Below are 15569 nucleotides of genomic sequence, written 5' to 3'. Positions count from 1 at the left end.
CCATCATCATGAAGTGCTTTGAGCGGCTTGTCATGGAGCACATCCGATCTGTTCTCCCCCCACCATTGACCCCTTCCAGTTTGCGTACCGAGCCCAACGGTCCTCTGAGGATGCCATCTGCTCTGCCCTCCACTCGGCCCTCACCCACCTGGAGAGGAGGGACTCGTATGTGAGATTGCTGTTTGTGGACTTCAGTTCTGCCTTCAACACCATTGTGCCACAACGCCTCATCAGCAAACTTGACGCGCTGGGCCTCAGTACCTACCTCTGCAACTGGCTACTGGACTTCCTCTGTCAGAGGCCACAGGTAGTACATGTTGGCGACAAAATCTCCGCCAGCATCACGCTGAGCACGGGGGCCCCCCAAGGCTGCGTGCTCAGTCCGCTGCTCTTCACCCTCCTGACGCATGACTGCACTGCAACCTACAGCGACAACCGTATCGTGAAGTTTGCTGACGACACGACTCTGGTGGGTCTCATCACCAAGGGAGACGAGACTCAATACAGGCTGGAGGTTGACCTTCTGACCACGTGGTGCAGGGACAACAACCTCCTGCTGAACGTCGACAAGACCAAGGAGATTGTTGTGGACTTCCGGAAGGGTCACACCCAACACCTGCCGCTGACCATCGACGGTGCTGTGGTGGGGAGAGTGAGCAGCGCCAAGTTCCTGGGGGTGCACATCAGTGAGGATCTCTCCTGGTCCACCAACACCGCTTCACTGGCAAAGAAACCCCAGCGCCGCCTGTACTTCCTGCGGAAACTCAGGCGAGCGAGCGCTCCTCCGGCCATCATGACTACATTTTACCGCGGCACCATTGAGAGCGTCCCCTCCTTGAAGGACATTTACACCACCCATCTCACCCGCAAGGCGACCACGATTGTGAGTGATGTGAGTCACCCCGCTCACTGTTTGTTCGAGCTTCTGCCCTCTGGGAAGAGGTACAGAAGCCTGCGCTCCCGCACCACCAGACTCTCAAACAGCTTCATACTCCAGGCTGTTAGGATCCTGAACTCGCTTCCCCGTTCTGCGTAGCATCCTGTACTTTTACTGTCTGTATGCACACTGGCTCTTATTTGTTGTGTTATCTGGTTATTTATTATTTATTATTACTCTTATTATTTATTGTTTGTGCCTTCTTGTTTTTTTATATTGCGTCGTTTACTTGTATGTCTATCGTGTACTATGTCTTGTCACCGTGGGATAGAGAAAACGTAATTTCGATCTCTTTGTGTGTCTTGGCATGTGAAGAAGTTGACAATAAAGCAGACTTTGATATGAGAGCATTGTGTTCGTATGGAGTGTGTTTGAAGTGAACAGCAGAGAAGAAAGCGCATGTGTAATGGCGGCCTCCATATGATATCCGGATAAATAAAAAAAAATTGTATCCATGTATAATGCGCACCCCAGATTTTAGGACAATAAATTAGTTACATTTTGCGCATTATACATGGAAAAATACGGTATGTTAGTTTGCGAGCAAGCTGTAAGACGCATTCAGATTTGTTCCAAGAAGCAAAAAGCGCTCCATTTGTATTCATCTCTGAATGCAGACAGTAAACATGCAGCGTATCCACAATGTCCTCATTCGAAGCACATGTGCGTGTACCGGTGACAGTGAATGTCTGATAATTCATTCTTGTTTTTGGTTGGTAGAGTTTGTGTGCAATAAATATTTAAAATTCCCAAACCAAAATATTTGTATTTAAAAATAACATTTTAAAATTTTTACATGTGATACAAATCTATGTTCAAGCACAGTAACTGATTTCTCTCGCTCTCTTTCTCTCACGCTCTCTTCCTCTTTATGCAGTTGAATTGCTTTGATGAATTGCTGTCACAAAGATTCGAGGTTTTTATTGTGGGAGAGATTTGGCATACATTACAACGTCTGTTGTGGTGGTGCTTGACACATTGTCCAAACTGTTACTTCCCAATTTGAACACTAGGTGTCACCCAAGTGACATTAAAAACTGACGTGGTGCTGTCGCTTCGTTGTTTGTCAACATTATAATTTCATTCATCAACCCTCACATTTTGAAACATTCAACGGCCATTGAATACCTGCCGAGCTAGACGGCAATTGACTGATTTTCTGAATCCAAACTCTACTTTTGATATTCAACCAGCAGCACATCGTCATTTTTGTGACTAGGTACGTGGCTCAAAACACGATAATTTAATAAGCTACTTACCCGAGGGATTTGAAATTTAGATTTTCCGATTGTCGTAAATGCATCACGAGAGCATGTAAGCGTCACGAGGTGAACACATTCATTCCGGTCCTGCCGTGAATGGGTGCCGAAGGTAAGTAGCAACACGTCGTCCTCATAAGAATGCAACTGGCCAAATGTGTTTCTTTAATGGTCTAAATTTACTATAAACTATCATGTTTATGTCCATTCGGTGTTTGTCTGTCCGCGCGTGTAGGCAAATAGCCCCAAACGGTCCTTGCGTTTTCTTGCTACCGTTAGCACGCTAGCATCTGCTACTGTTAGCTCGTTATCGCGCGTGGCAACGACATATATTCAAACGTTGAGGTAATATAGTTAGTGCGTCTTCTAGCTTCGAGACGCTCTGACGTTGGCGGTGATTGAGATATAACAAAATTAGGACGATAGGTTGCATGTTTGAACAGTGTTAAGATTGTTTGAATGTCCATTTGTTGTATAAGTTGCCATGTGTTTGGTTTAAGTGGTTACGTTTATAAAGTCAATAAACCTACGGCCGCCATTTTAATTTCTTTACGGCAGAAATGCATGGCGTCTTTCTCCGTGGAGTTCTTCAATAACAACGGGGAACGTCTAACAACCTGGTGGTTTTATTAGCGTCAAAGTAATTTCTGTTTAGAAAATTAGGTATTTGAGGCTAACTCAGTCATGTATTCATATTTAATGAAAATGTTCAGTGGCTGTAAATTCATATGCATATGAACACACACAGTTTTTGAGTCATTACAAACGATTTCTTTTTACATGCACGTTTTTGGTTGACTGATTTTCTGAAAATACGAGACTCGGGGGATTCGGAAGTCTGTTTAATGTTCGATAAATGTATTTTTGTATGCCTCAATAAGGCATTGCAATCTGTATGAGTGGTTTGTATGTGATCTCACTGCACACATACATTCTCACCGTGAGAACCCTGAAGGCCGTGATTGAGTAGTTTGATAATATGTTTGAATTACACCATTTTTCATGAAAATTGGCTGATCATGAGAGGAGCATCTCTGGTTCTGACCATTTTGCGGATGTGTAAAAGGTGTGTTGTGGGTTCTGTGGAAGTTTGAACATTTTCTCCAAACATAAGAAGATTCACGTTTGTATGCTGTATTGTATCTTATTTTTGATTGGTAGAGTTTGTGTGCAAGAAATATTTTAAATTCTCAAACCAAAATATTTGTTTGTATTTAAAAATAATATATTTTTAAAATTTTTACATTTGATGGAAATGTATGTTCAAGTATAGTAACTGATTTCTCTCTCTCTCTCTCTCTCTCTTCCTCTCTATGCAGTTGAATTGCTTTGATCAGGTAAGGTGTGGATTATGATTATTTAATTTCACTAATGGCATCAGACAGATTTATAATTTTTGCAGCAACAAAATAATTCTTTCTTCATCCTCTTGATTTTTACTGGATTTTGAAAATACAAGACTAAAGGAGATTGGAAAGTAGGTTTTGGTGTTACATAGAAAGGAACCTGAAAAAATACTTTAACAAAGATTCGAGGGTGTTTTTTTTGTGGGAGAGATTTGGCATACATTACAACGTTTGTTGTGGTGGTGCTTTACACATTGTCCAAACTCTTACTTCCCAATTTGAACACTAGGTGTCACCCAAGTGACGTTAAAAAACTGATGTGATGCTGTCGCTTCGTTGCAGTCAAACAATAAAAGCAATATAAAATCGATTATCCAAATAACTGCAAGAGTCAAACTTGTTTGTCAACATTATAATTTCATACATCAATCCCTCACATTTTGAAACATTTTACGGCCATTGAATACCTGCCGAGCTAGACTGCAATGCTTTTTTCATCGCCACTGCATGTCCTTCAAAAACAAGTGGTAGCTTGTTCAATTTTCAACGACTTTTATGGGGCAGTCTTTTTACTTCTGCTATCATTACAAAGCATATATAGATACGTTCTATTTTTTTTTCTTTGAGATGCTGATTTCTAACATTGTGACTCTTCAGTCGTGTTGTGTGCAAATAGCGACTAGTCCTCAAATTTATTTTTCATTGGTTCGGATGGGTTTGTATGGTGACAGGAGCATCCCCAGTTGTGACCACTGTGTGGATGTGTTTGAAGTGAATCATATTCAAATGTTTATGTTCTGATTTTGCTTAATTTTGGTTAAGTAGATTGTGTGCTAAAAATATTTAAAATATCAAAATGTCTATATTTTAAATAGTCCTGCAACATTTTGTACGTTTTTTGTACGCAGATGTATGTTCAAGTTCAATAACTGATTCTCTTTTTGTCTCTGTTTGCAGAGTTCATTCGCTTTGACCAAAGGTGAAGTGCGGATTATATCCAGCCAGCTAACCATGCTTCCACCCATTATGCAATAAAAGTTTCATAGTGATGATGTTTAACTGTAAAAAATGCTGTTTGTTCTTTGTTCAACATACAATTAGATGCAGAGATCCTGTCACCTGCGTTTATACATTTAATGTACAAATGCTATTGTTAGGAATATTACAATCTTTTAACATTTACTGCTGTGCCATTTATCATTAATTTTGTGGCCACCTAATAAACGCATGATTTTCTGCACAGAATTGCTAACCGAATTTCACATTTTATTATAAATTGTCATGCAAATTTAATTTAATTACTTATTTTTTTAATCATTTACTTAATTCACAAACCATTTCTAGTATACGGCGGGTCAGCAGTGACAGTAAAAATAAGGTTGCAGTGCCACCATTTTTTAAAGCTGACGTGAATTACAAAAGAAGTAGAAAGATGGTACCGTTGTAACAACTATTTGAACACTGTGGTTGACTTTAATTAATGCTTTTATGCTTTTTGTACCCCTTCTCCCCAGGCTGCCGACTGAGTCCCCCCCCAACCCTCTTTATTGCTGCTCCACTTTTTGTCTCTGACTTCTTTCACTCACTGTCTATCTTGGATTGACAAGACGCATTGTGGTGGACGTTGACTGATCCCTGTGGGCTGGATCAGACATTGACGAATCAGACGTGGACTTTGATCCCTGTGTTGAGGATCAAACTTTTTTTTTTTTGATCCTTGTGGTGTGGATCAGACGTTGACTTGATCCCTGGTATCTGGATCAGACCTTGACTTGATCCTTGCCTGGATCGGACCTTGACTTGATCCCTTGCGGTGCGGGATCTGATTGAAAAAAAAAAACCTGCCTTGGGATTGGCATTGAAATATAACCCTGTTGTGGGCTGTGCATTCAAAATATAACCCGTTGTGGGCTGTGCATTGAAATATAACTTCTTGGACCTGGGCCTAACTGTGAAATATTACTACCTCTTGTGCGAGATCCAATTGACAAAAGTGCAAGACACGAGCCATGCCACGCAAAAGCAAGAAGGCGCAAGCTGCCAAGGTAAGATGGCAACAGCGTAAAAACAACACAGACTCTGGAAGTGCAGATAAACCAACAACTGCCAAACAATTGATGGCCACTGAACCTGGAAACTCTACGGAGGTAATGATGTCAACATCTCATGATCCTGTAACATGTGTTTTGGCATCCTACAGTCAAGATCATCCAAAGTATGCTGATTCCAGAAACAGTCAGTGTGCTGCAAACTCTGCTACATTTCTAGCTTTCCTGCAGGAGACAGACAATGTGACAAGTGCTCACCTGGACCTTGTTCTCGATCGAGGCAATGAGCTCTATGTGGCTACTGTGGCTGTGCTGAAAGCAGAAGGACGATACGAACATCCTCATTTGGCAACCGATGAAATTCCAGCCATTGTGAATGGCTTTCACAAACAACATGTGTTAATAAAGTATCAGTCAATGTATGGTCTTTTCAATTCCTCTATTGCTGATGTGGCATTTATGATGCTCTGTGACGGACTTCAGTGTCTGGTGTCAGAGGTGAAATATGCTCTTTTGGTTATGAATTCATTGTTTATTGCTGTTTTCCGAAACCAACAAGGAAGATATGGCTATTTTGATCCACACGCCAGAGAACGTGATGGGCTCCCTCCGCCCTCCGGTGCACCACGTGGTACAGCTGTCATGATGCTATTTACATGTTTGAACGATCTGATAGATAAGCTCATAGAGGTTTTCACTCTGGCTGGTGCCGCTCCCACTACTCAATATGAATTGATGCCGGTAAGTTTTCAACCTGTTGACAATGCAAGTGACCATCAAATGGCGACTGATGCAGAATCTTCTCTTATGACAACACACAAAGATGACGCTATGTTTAGCCAGTCTGCTGCTGAGATTATGGTGACGGGTGAGTCCAGACCATGTGCGAGCAAACTCTACGAGTCCATTGAAGGGGTACATTACAACAGTAAGGTGGTATGTACACAACAAAAAACACGAGATGTGTTGAAAATTGCGAAATCCAAAAGGAGAACATTTGCAAGACGAACTCAAGCCCACAATATAATTGATAAAGCTATGGCGAGAGTCACAAAACAAGAAACAAGGCGAATACACGCAAACTTGAAAAAGAAGGAAAGTTACAGCCAAACTCCAGAGATTAGACAACGTAAAAGGTCCTACATAGTGACTCGCTACCAGCAAGATCCTAATTTCCGTGTAAAACAAAAGTCGTTTGCAGTCGACCGCTATTGCAAACATGACACAATTAAGATGAAACAGCGTTCTTATAGCAAACAGAAATATAGTCATGACGATGAATATCGAGCCAAAAAGTGCTATTCTGTTAAACAGAAATATAGTCATAATATTGAGTATCGGACCAAAAAATGTTCCTATATCAAGCAGAGATATGGTCATGACGATACATTCCGGAACAAACAACGTTCCTATATCAAGCAGAGATATGGTCGTGACGATACATTTCGGAACAAACAACGTTCCTACATCAAGCAGCGATATGGTCATGATGATGAATTTAGGCGTAAACAACGTTCTTACATCAAGCAGCGATATGGTCATGATGATGGATTTAGGCGTAAACAACGTTCTTATGTCAAAGAACGTTACGCACTTGATCCTGCATTCAGATCCAAGCAGAAGGAAAACTCGAGCTTGCTTTGGAAAGCCAAACATGATTCATCAATGAAGGCAAATGCTCATCGCACTGCAATGAAACTGCTACACAAATACAGAGTCATTAACAGATTATGTAAAGAGAGAAACGATTGCGCAATCATGAAAGCAGTTGCGCTATTCAAAATTCAGGTAAAAAATGGACCGACTTTTGTTTGCACAGTTTGCCACAGAGCATTATTTCCCAATCAAGTGCGCCAGCTGATCCAATATAAGAAAAACCAGGACGTTGTTGCAAGTTGCCTTACACGAAGGTTTGTTCATGTTTGTAATCGTGAATGTAACACATGCTGCAAAGTACCGGATGAGAGAAAAATGGAGTGGATATGTCACACCTGCCATGCACATCTCAAAGATGGTAAAATGCCAGCACTTGCTGTAACTAACAATCTCCAACTTGCAGACATTCCCACTGAACTGTGTGATCTAAATATTCTGGAAAGACATCTCGTTTCAAAATGCATTTCATTTGCCAAAATCGTCCCTCTGCCAAAGGGTCAACAACGAGCCATCCGTGGGAATGTTGTGTGTGTACCATCAGAAGTGGAAGAAACGGTCAATGTCTTGCCCAGACTAAGAAGTAGGTCTCAGGTGTTGAGAGTGAAACTGAAAAGACGACTTTGTTACAAAGGACATCAGATATTTCAAACTGTCACTTGGTCCAAGTTAATGAGTGCCCTGATAAAACTGAAACAAATTCATCCGCAGTACAGAAACATCACCATTCGCGACGATGCTGACCTTTGTGACCCGACGCTCACTGATGATGACAGCGGCTCTGATGAAGACGAAATGAACGAGAGTGACTACAATGAGGAAGACCTCGAGGCAATCCACGCATTTGAGAGGGATGCTCTCTGTGAATTGAACAGTGACTCACAGAACGATGCACGTGGTAATGTGCAGCAACAACAGTGTGCTGAAAATGTGGAAGAAGGTGATGCACCAAATGGTGGGGTTATCCTGGAGTCATGTCTCCAACCAAATGATGTGTCAGAGGAAATTATGAGTTTTACTCAAGGCATTTACTGTGTGGCTCCTGCAGAAAGAAATAACCCCGTAAGCTTTTTCAGGACTCCCAAACTTGAGGCCATGGCATTTCCAGTGCAATTTCCAACTGGACAAAACACCCTCGATGAAGAGAGACAAATAAAAGTCACACCAAGCAAATATTTCAAAACACGTCTGTGTTGTGTGGATGAACGTTTTGCCCGTGATACAAACTACTTGTTCTTTGCTCAGTTTGTGACTGAAATTTACCTGGCAACATCAAGCATGAGAATCCAGCTACGCAAAGGTAAACCTTTTACCAGGGATGGTCGGAGGATAAACAATGCTATGCTGCAGGACAAACGTGAAGTTGAAAAACTGGTGCGCAGCAAGGATGCAGTCCGTTTCATGACGCCCCTGAGAGGCACGCCAGCCTATTGGGAAAGAACCACCAAAGATCTTTTTGCAATGATCCGACAGCTGGGTACACCCACATTCTTTTGCACATTTTCTGCTGCCGAAATGCGTTGGGAAGAGGTTATCACTGCCATTAAAGCGCAACAAGGTGAGGTGGTGAATTTTGCTGAACTTGACTGGGCCACGAAGTGTGAAATTCTGCGCAGCAATCCTGTGACGACAATGCGCATGTTTGACAAACGTGTGGAAGCTCTGTTCAGAGATTTGATCCTCTCTCCGGCACGACCGATTGGTGAAGTCGTCGACTACTTTTACCGATTGGAGTTTCAGCACAGAGGAAGTCCTCACATTCATTGCCTCATATGGGTTAAAGATGCCCCTGTATTTGAGGAAGCCTCAGAAGGAGCCATCTGCGATTTTGTGTCCCGCTACATCTCGGCTCAGCTGCCGGACCCAGAAAAGGAACCCGAGTTGTATAAAAAAGTCACAGAAGTTCAGATGCACAGCAAAGGTCACACCAAAACGTGCGTCAAACACCAAGGTGCAAACTGCCGATTTGGTTTTCCCAGACCACCGTGCGAAACCACAATGATCATCACACCTGTAGCCTGTGAAAATCAAGATCAACACAAGGAGAAGCAGGTGGTGGCAAATGACAAGCTTGTTCGTGTGCAGCGTTTGCTGAATGAACCCGAAACCTCATCCCTGACTTTGCCGCAGCTTTTGGCTAAATGCGAGCTCACTGACGCCGAGTACGTGGAATGTTTGTACATGACCGCCTCAAAGAGTTCTGTTGTGCTCAAGCGAGATCCAAAAGACTGCTGGGTGAACAACTACAACCGCCATTTGCTTCTTGCCTGGGATGCCAACTTGGACATCCAGTACATTCTGAATGCCTATTCGTGCATCTCGTACATCTGCAGCTACATCAGCAAAGCTGAACACGGTCTGAGTCAATACCTGAAGTCTGTTATTGAAAACTCACGCAATGAAAATGTCAATGAGAGCGATGAAATGAAACAAATCATGCAAGCGTACTCAAAGAAAAGAGAAGTGAGTGCTCAGGAGTGTGTCGCACGCGCGTGCGGCTTGCATATGAAACAGTCCTCTCGCAGTGTGGTATTTGTACAAACGAGTGACAATCCGCTGAAAATGAGTTATCCTCTCTCGCTCCTTGAGGGCAAAACGCAGGAGTCTCATGAAGTGTGGATGACTGGCCTGCCAGACAAATATAAAAGCAGACCCCAAACGAAGGACTTTGAAGTGATGTGCTTGGCCGATTTTGCATCAACATGCAGAATTGTTTATGGCAAACAGGTAAAAGGCAAAAATGTTTTGCCTCTGCTGAACGACATGGGCTTTGTCCAGAAAAGAAAAGAAAAAGCTGCGGTCATCAAATACTGCAAATTCTCTGAACAAAAGAATCCAGAGGAATATTACTGCTCTTTGCTCAAGCTGTACCTGCCTCATCGTGCTAATTGCCAGTTAAAATCTGAACGCTGTCCCTCATATCAGTTGTTTCATGATCATGCCTGTGTACAGTTACCATATAACGACTCTGTGGAGCGTGTGTGCGAAATTGTCAACAGGAACAGAGAAAGGTATGAGAAGCACAGTAAAGACATTGACGATGCCATCCAAGAGGTGGAGGAGAGCGGGCTCGTCATAAACGAATGGTGCCACCTGGCTCCTGAGAGCGAGTTGCAAAGACTCGAATGCATTGAGGAAAACAACGCAAGAGATGAACCAAATGACAACGTGGAGGACAATGTCCCGGACTATAACGTAAGGTCAGAAACGTCTGAAATTTCCATTGCGACAGAAGCTGCTGCCATCGATCCCGCAGTGTTACGTGACATGTATCGGAACCTGAACCAAAAGCAAGCGTCTGTTTTCTATAAGGTCAGAGATTGGTGCATAAAACGTGTGTGTAGCTCAAAGCCCATCGAGCAGTTCTTCTACCACATCAACGGTGGCGCCGGGACCGGCAAATCGCATCTCATCAAGTGTATCTACACAGACGCTACCAAAATACTGCAGAGACTACCACGACTGGCTGAGGAGGCCGACATTTCCAAACAGACGGTCGTTCTCGCAGCCTTCACTGGCACGGCGGCATTCAACATTTCTGGGACAACTTTGCATTGTCTGCTCAAACTGCCGAGAAGTCTCAAACCCCCGTACCACGGCCTGGGCAATAAACTGGACGAAGTCAGAGCCGAGCTGTCGATCGCCCAAATACTCATCATCGACGAGATTTCCATGGTGTCCAAAGACCTCTTTGCCTACGTGAATGCCAGGTTGATACAAATCAAAGGCATCAATTTACCTTTTGGTGGCATGTCTGTTCTTGCTGTTGGAGATTTCTTTCAGCTCCCTCCCGTGAGACAGTCCAAACCGCTATGCGTGTACGATCCCACTCGGCTGGACCACTGGCGTGACAACTTCAAAAAGATCACGCTCACCGCCATCATGAGGCAGAAAGACGATGTTGCCTTTGCCGAACTGCTGAACCGACTCCGGGTGAAAGAAAAGTCTGATGAACTTTCGGAACTGGACAGAGCTCTTCTTGCTACGAGGTACACTTCTCCAGAAATGTGTCCAAGTCATATTCTGCATGTTTTTGCCACCAATAAACAGGTAGATGGCCATAACTCTGCGATGCTGGATCTGCTTCATAAGGACATTGTACAAATTGATGCAGATGACTACAAGAAGGACAAACAAACTGGCAGAATGGCGAGGCAAACTTTCCCTGTGCAAGGCGCTAAGAGCGAGCTCCCGGACTCGATCAGAGTTGCCCTCGGTGCTCGTGTTATGCTCACGCGTAATTTTGATGTTCAAGCAGGTCTGTGCAACGGGACGTTTGGAAAAATTGTGGAATTGGTCAACTATCCGAATGAAGCCCGCGTAAAGAAAGTTGGGTTGGAACTTGATCATGTGAGTAACACAGCGCGTGCCGCTAACCGTGTGTACATTGACAGACAGGAGGAAAAGCTGAAAAAGCCTGGAGTGACGCGCCGACAGTTTCCCATCAAGCTTGCTTTTGCCTGCACGATCCACAAGGTACAAGGCATGACAACATCAGAGGCTGCTGTTTCGCTGAAAGGCGTTTTCGAACACGGCATGGGGTACGTAGCTCTGAGTAGAGTGACCTCGCTCAGCGGTCTGCATATTCTGCATATGGACGAGAGAAGACTTCATGCAAATCCAGAAATCACTGCTGCTCTTGCTGAGATGGCAGAGGATTCTTTGGAGAGCGTCATGCCACTCCTTCACGTGATGCCGTCGGTAGATCGAGCAAATCACCTGGTTGTCGTCCATCATAACACCGAAGGGCTGTCTTGTCATGTGCAGGACATCAGGTGCCACCACGAGCTGCACTTTGCTGATGTTTTGTGCTTCACAGAGACACACCTTCAAGGATCTGTGGCTGATGGACGTGCCTGCTTGGAAGGCTTCACAATGTTTCACAGGAACCGAAGAGATTCTTACACAAACTGTCCTGACTTGGCAACAAAACTTGGTGGCGGCGTAGGTATTTGTGTCAAAAGTCACATTGCAGCCCAGGAAAAGAAATACATACAGGGTGTGACCGACATTGAATTTGTTGTGGTGAAACTTGAAGCTCCCCTCAATGTGTTGATTGCTGCCGTTTACAGGCCTCCAGGCAACAGTCTGCGCACTTTTCTGCCAAGCTTGGGAAATCTCTTGCGGTACCTTGAAGTAATGGACCATCATCAGATCTTGGTATGTGGAGATTTTAATGAAGATATGCTATCTGCCTCATTCAAGCCCATTCTCGATTTGTTTCGCTCAACAGGTTACACGCAACTCATAACCACTGCTACCACTGACAAAAACACATTGCTTGACTTAATTTTTGTCTCTCGACCTCAGTGTGCTCTTCATTCAGGTGTCTTGCAAACGTACTACAGCTATCACAATCCTGTTTTCTGTGTTTTGGCCACTGAAAGGTAAGTCACAGCTAAATCATGTGGTTCAGCATTTGCAAAAAGGATGGAAATCAGAACGTGAACGTTGTCGTAAGTGTATAATATTAGTGGTGGGATGTGGTGGGTGATTTGTTGCCTTTAGGTGAGATGGGATCTGGGGCGAAAGTTGCTCAAAATGACAAATGAAAGAAACCTGCTGGAATAGTGGTTGGGGGTCGGTGAGGAATCATGTTGAGTTAAGGGAAGGCAGAGGCTTTTTAAAATTTCAAAAAGCCTTCCCTTAACTCAACTTTTTAATTTTTAAAAAGCCTTCCCTTAACTCAACTTTTTATTTTTAAAAAGCCTTCCCTTAACTTAACGTTTTAATTTTTAAAAATGTTACTTTTATTTTTTTTAAATTTTAACTTTTAAAACTTTTACCTTTTTATATTTTTAAATTAACTTATGGTTGAGAGGAGACTTTTTAACTTTTTAAACCTTTATTTTACAATCAAATTTTAACCTTTTGAACCTTTATTTTACAATCAAATTTTAACCTTTTAAAACTTTATTTTACAATCAAATTTTAAAATTTTAAACCTTTATTTTACAATCAAATTTTAACCTTTTAAACCTTTATTTTACAATCAAATTTTAAAGATGAGTTAAGGGAAGGCCTTTTACATTTTAATTTTTTAATTGTTTTGAACTTTTATTTTGAATTTTTTTGAATGTCATAATCACCAGGCGAGAACAGAAAACAGATGAGGTAAGTTGCTCGTCATGAAACATGTTTTTTCCTTTCTTTCTAAAGAGAGTAAATGCTGCTATTTCACTCCTTTGTATTTTAACAGTTTTTATCTGGCGAAAGCAGTTCATCCCAGAATGGAGGCCAGAGGTAGGCATGACATATCACCTTATTGTAATGTAATTATAAAATTGTAACATGTTGTAATTTATAGTTAAGCTTGTGTAAGCCCTCTGTACAATCATACATTTTCAATCAACTTTGCTGGATTGTCCTTTTTTCTCCACAAAGACCTTGAGCATGCAAAAACATTCATCATGGAACGAATGACTCCCAAGCAGACTCAAGGCACGCCACCCCTACAACATGGCAGCACAAGAGATGCTCAATTCCATCCCTGAAGACATCTCCAGAGATGCCTGGCTGGCAGCAGCTTGGAAGCAGGAGTGGGAGGCAGCTGGCCCCTCCCTCATGCACAGTTATGTCTGGGAACCAGGAGACGGCGCCATAGGAGGAGACGAACTACCTCGCCAGCAGTGGACCACACTGAACCGCTTAAGAACTGGTGTTGGGCGCTTCAACATGTCTAGTGGGGTCTGGCGGACAGTGCGGCATGCGAGTGCGGAGCCCTCGAGCAGACAGCCGACCACACCATCAACACCTACACCAACATATAGACCACCCTCAGAGGCCGGCCTCTTCGACCTGGGACCAGAGATGCTGGCGTGGCTCCACGACACCAAGTTGGAGCGCTGACGTTACACGAGAGAGAGAGAGAGAGAGAGAGAGAGAGAGAGAGAGAGAGAGAGAGAGAGAGAGAGAGAGAGAGAGAGAGAGAGAGAGAGAGAGAGACTCCCAAACCAGGGTGGCAAGAAGCAGGACTTCTCATTCCTCTGTAAGTAGCCAATTATTATTGACTATTGTTACAAAACACTCTCTTTAATTTTGAATGTCTTTTTCAACTCGTGTCCTCAACCACCTCTATGTTTTTTCTTCTTCAGTTTTCTATGTTGCGTGTGGCTCCACATGCTCCATTTGTGTAGACCATTTGTTTGGCCACCTTGGTACTCAGCCTTGATGAGACCTGGCCTGTCTCGCCAAAAAAATGACCGACATTTTAAGAAGATCCATGGGACCAGTGTTATTCTCCTTTTCTATTGACTCCAAGCAACAGGTAAGTAATTGTGATTCCAAATTGAATGTGTTCATATCATTCACTCAAGATGGACACAAGTTGTACATATGCTTGATTTATGACTGTATTGTAATGTGAATGAATTCATGTGATGAATTAATTATGATGTTATATTATAGCACAGGGAGAGCCAAGACTTTCCAAAAGACCTGTACAACGGAGGCCAGCATCATGAAACACAAACTCCCAAACCAGCATGGTAACATGAAACACAAACTCCCAAACCAGCATGGTAACACACAGGACTTCTTCTGATTCTTCTGTGAGTAACCATCAAGGAACATTTTCATGAAGCATTTTGCTCCTTTTCCTCAACACATCTTTCATGTTTTTTTTTTAGTATGTTCTTGGGTCTTGCCTGTGGTTCTACACGCATCCAGAAATGCAGACAAAGAACAGCTTGGCCTTTAACAGTCGGAAGCCTCTGATTTTACTCTACTAAGCCTCAGATACAGTCTGTTTTCTGTTCTCATTCAGTCATTCAGTCATTCATTCATTCATTCATTCATTCATTTATTTATTTATTTATTTATTTATTTATTTATTTATTTATTTATTTATTTATTTATTTATTCATTTATTATATTTTTTGCCTCAAATTATGTTTGCATTATCTTTTGTATAACAGCGTCTTCAATCATGTTGCACTTAAACTCTTAAAAAATAACACTGAAATTAACATAACATCCATCCATCCATTCATTCTCTGAACCGCTTAGTCCCCACGCGGGCCGCAGGTGTGCTGGATCCTATCCCAGCCGTCATCGGGCAGTAGGTGGGGGACGCCCTGAACCGGTTGCCAGCCAATCGCAGGGCACACAGAGACAAACAACCATTTGCACTCGCACTTCAGTCTTCAATCGGCCTACCAAGCATGTATTTGGGATGTGGGAGGAAACTGGAGTGCCCGGAGAAAACCCACGCAGCCCGGGGAGAACATGCAAACTCCACACATGGAGGGCCGGAGGTGGAATCGAACCCGCACCCTCCTAACTGTGAGGCCGACGTGCTACCCAGTCCTCCTTAACATAACATTCA

At 43.0% G+C, this 15569-nt stretch overlaps 2 long non-coding RNA genes across 4 annotated transcripts; both read left to right on the top strand.

Annotated features, from left to right (window-relative positions):
* Positions 1-2223: 2223 nt before the first annotated feature.
* Positions 2224-6012, top strand: LOC133151730 (uncharacterized). Of its 3 annotated transcripts, none has more exons than XR_009713978.1 (5): positions 2224-2308; positions 3516-3533; positions 4500-4521; positions 5057-5587; positions 5743-6012. It is a non-coding gene; the product is annotated as an uncharacterized LOC133151730 (long non-coding RNA). The 3 variants fall into 3 exon arrangements; XR_009713979.1 differs by having other exon boundaries at positions 2225-2308; positions 5057-5689; positions 5822-6012; XR_009713977.1 differs by having other exon boundaries at positions 2225-2308; positions 5057-5689; positions 5811-6012.
* Positions 6013-14358: 8346 nt separating this feature from the next.
* On the top strand, positions 14359-15017 carry LOC133151702 (uncharacterized). Its single transcript, XR_009713975.1, has 3 exons — positions 14359-14510; positions 14651-14793; positions 14872-15017. It is a non-coding gene; the product is annotated as an uncharacterized LOC133151702 (long non-coding RNA).
* The last annotated feature ends 552 nt before the right edge of the window (positions 15018-15569 follow it).

The sequence above is a fragment of the Syngnathus typhle genome, linkage group LG3, assembly GCF_033458585.1.
Source record: "Syngnathus typhle isolate RoL2023-S1 ecotype Sweden linkage group LG3, RoL_Styp_1.0, whole genome shotgun sequence".
Taxonomy (NCBI): Eukaryota; Metazoa; Chordata; class Actinopteri; order Syngnathiformes; family Syngnathidae; genus Syngnathus; species Syngnathus typhle.
The sequence above is the reverse complement of the archived record's forward strand: the minus strand, read 5'-3'. Positions and strand labels throughout refer to the sequence as shown.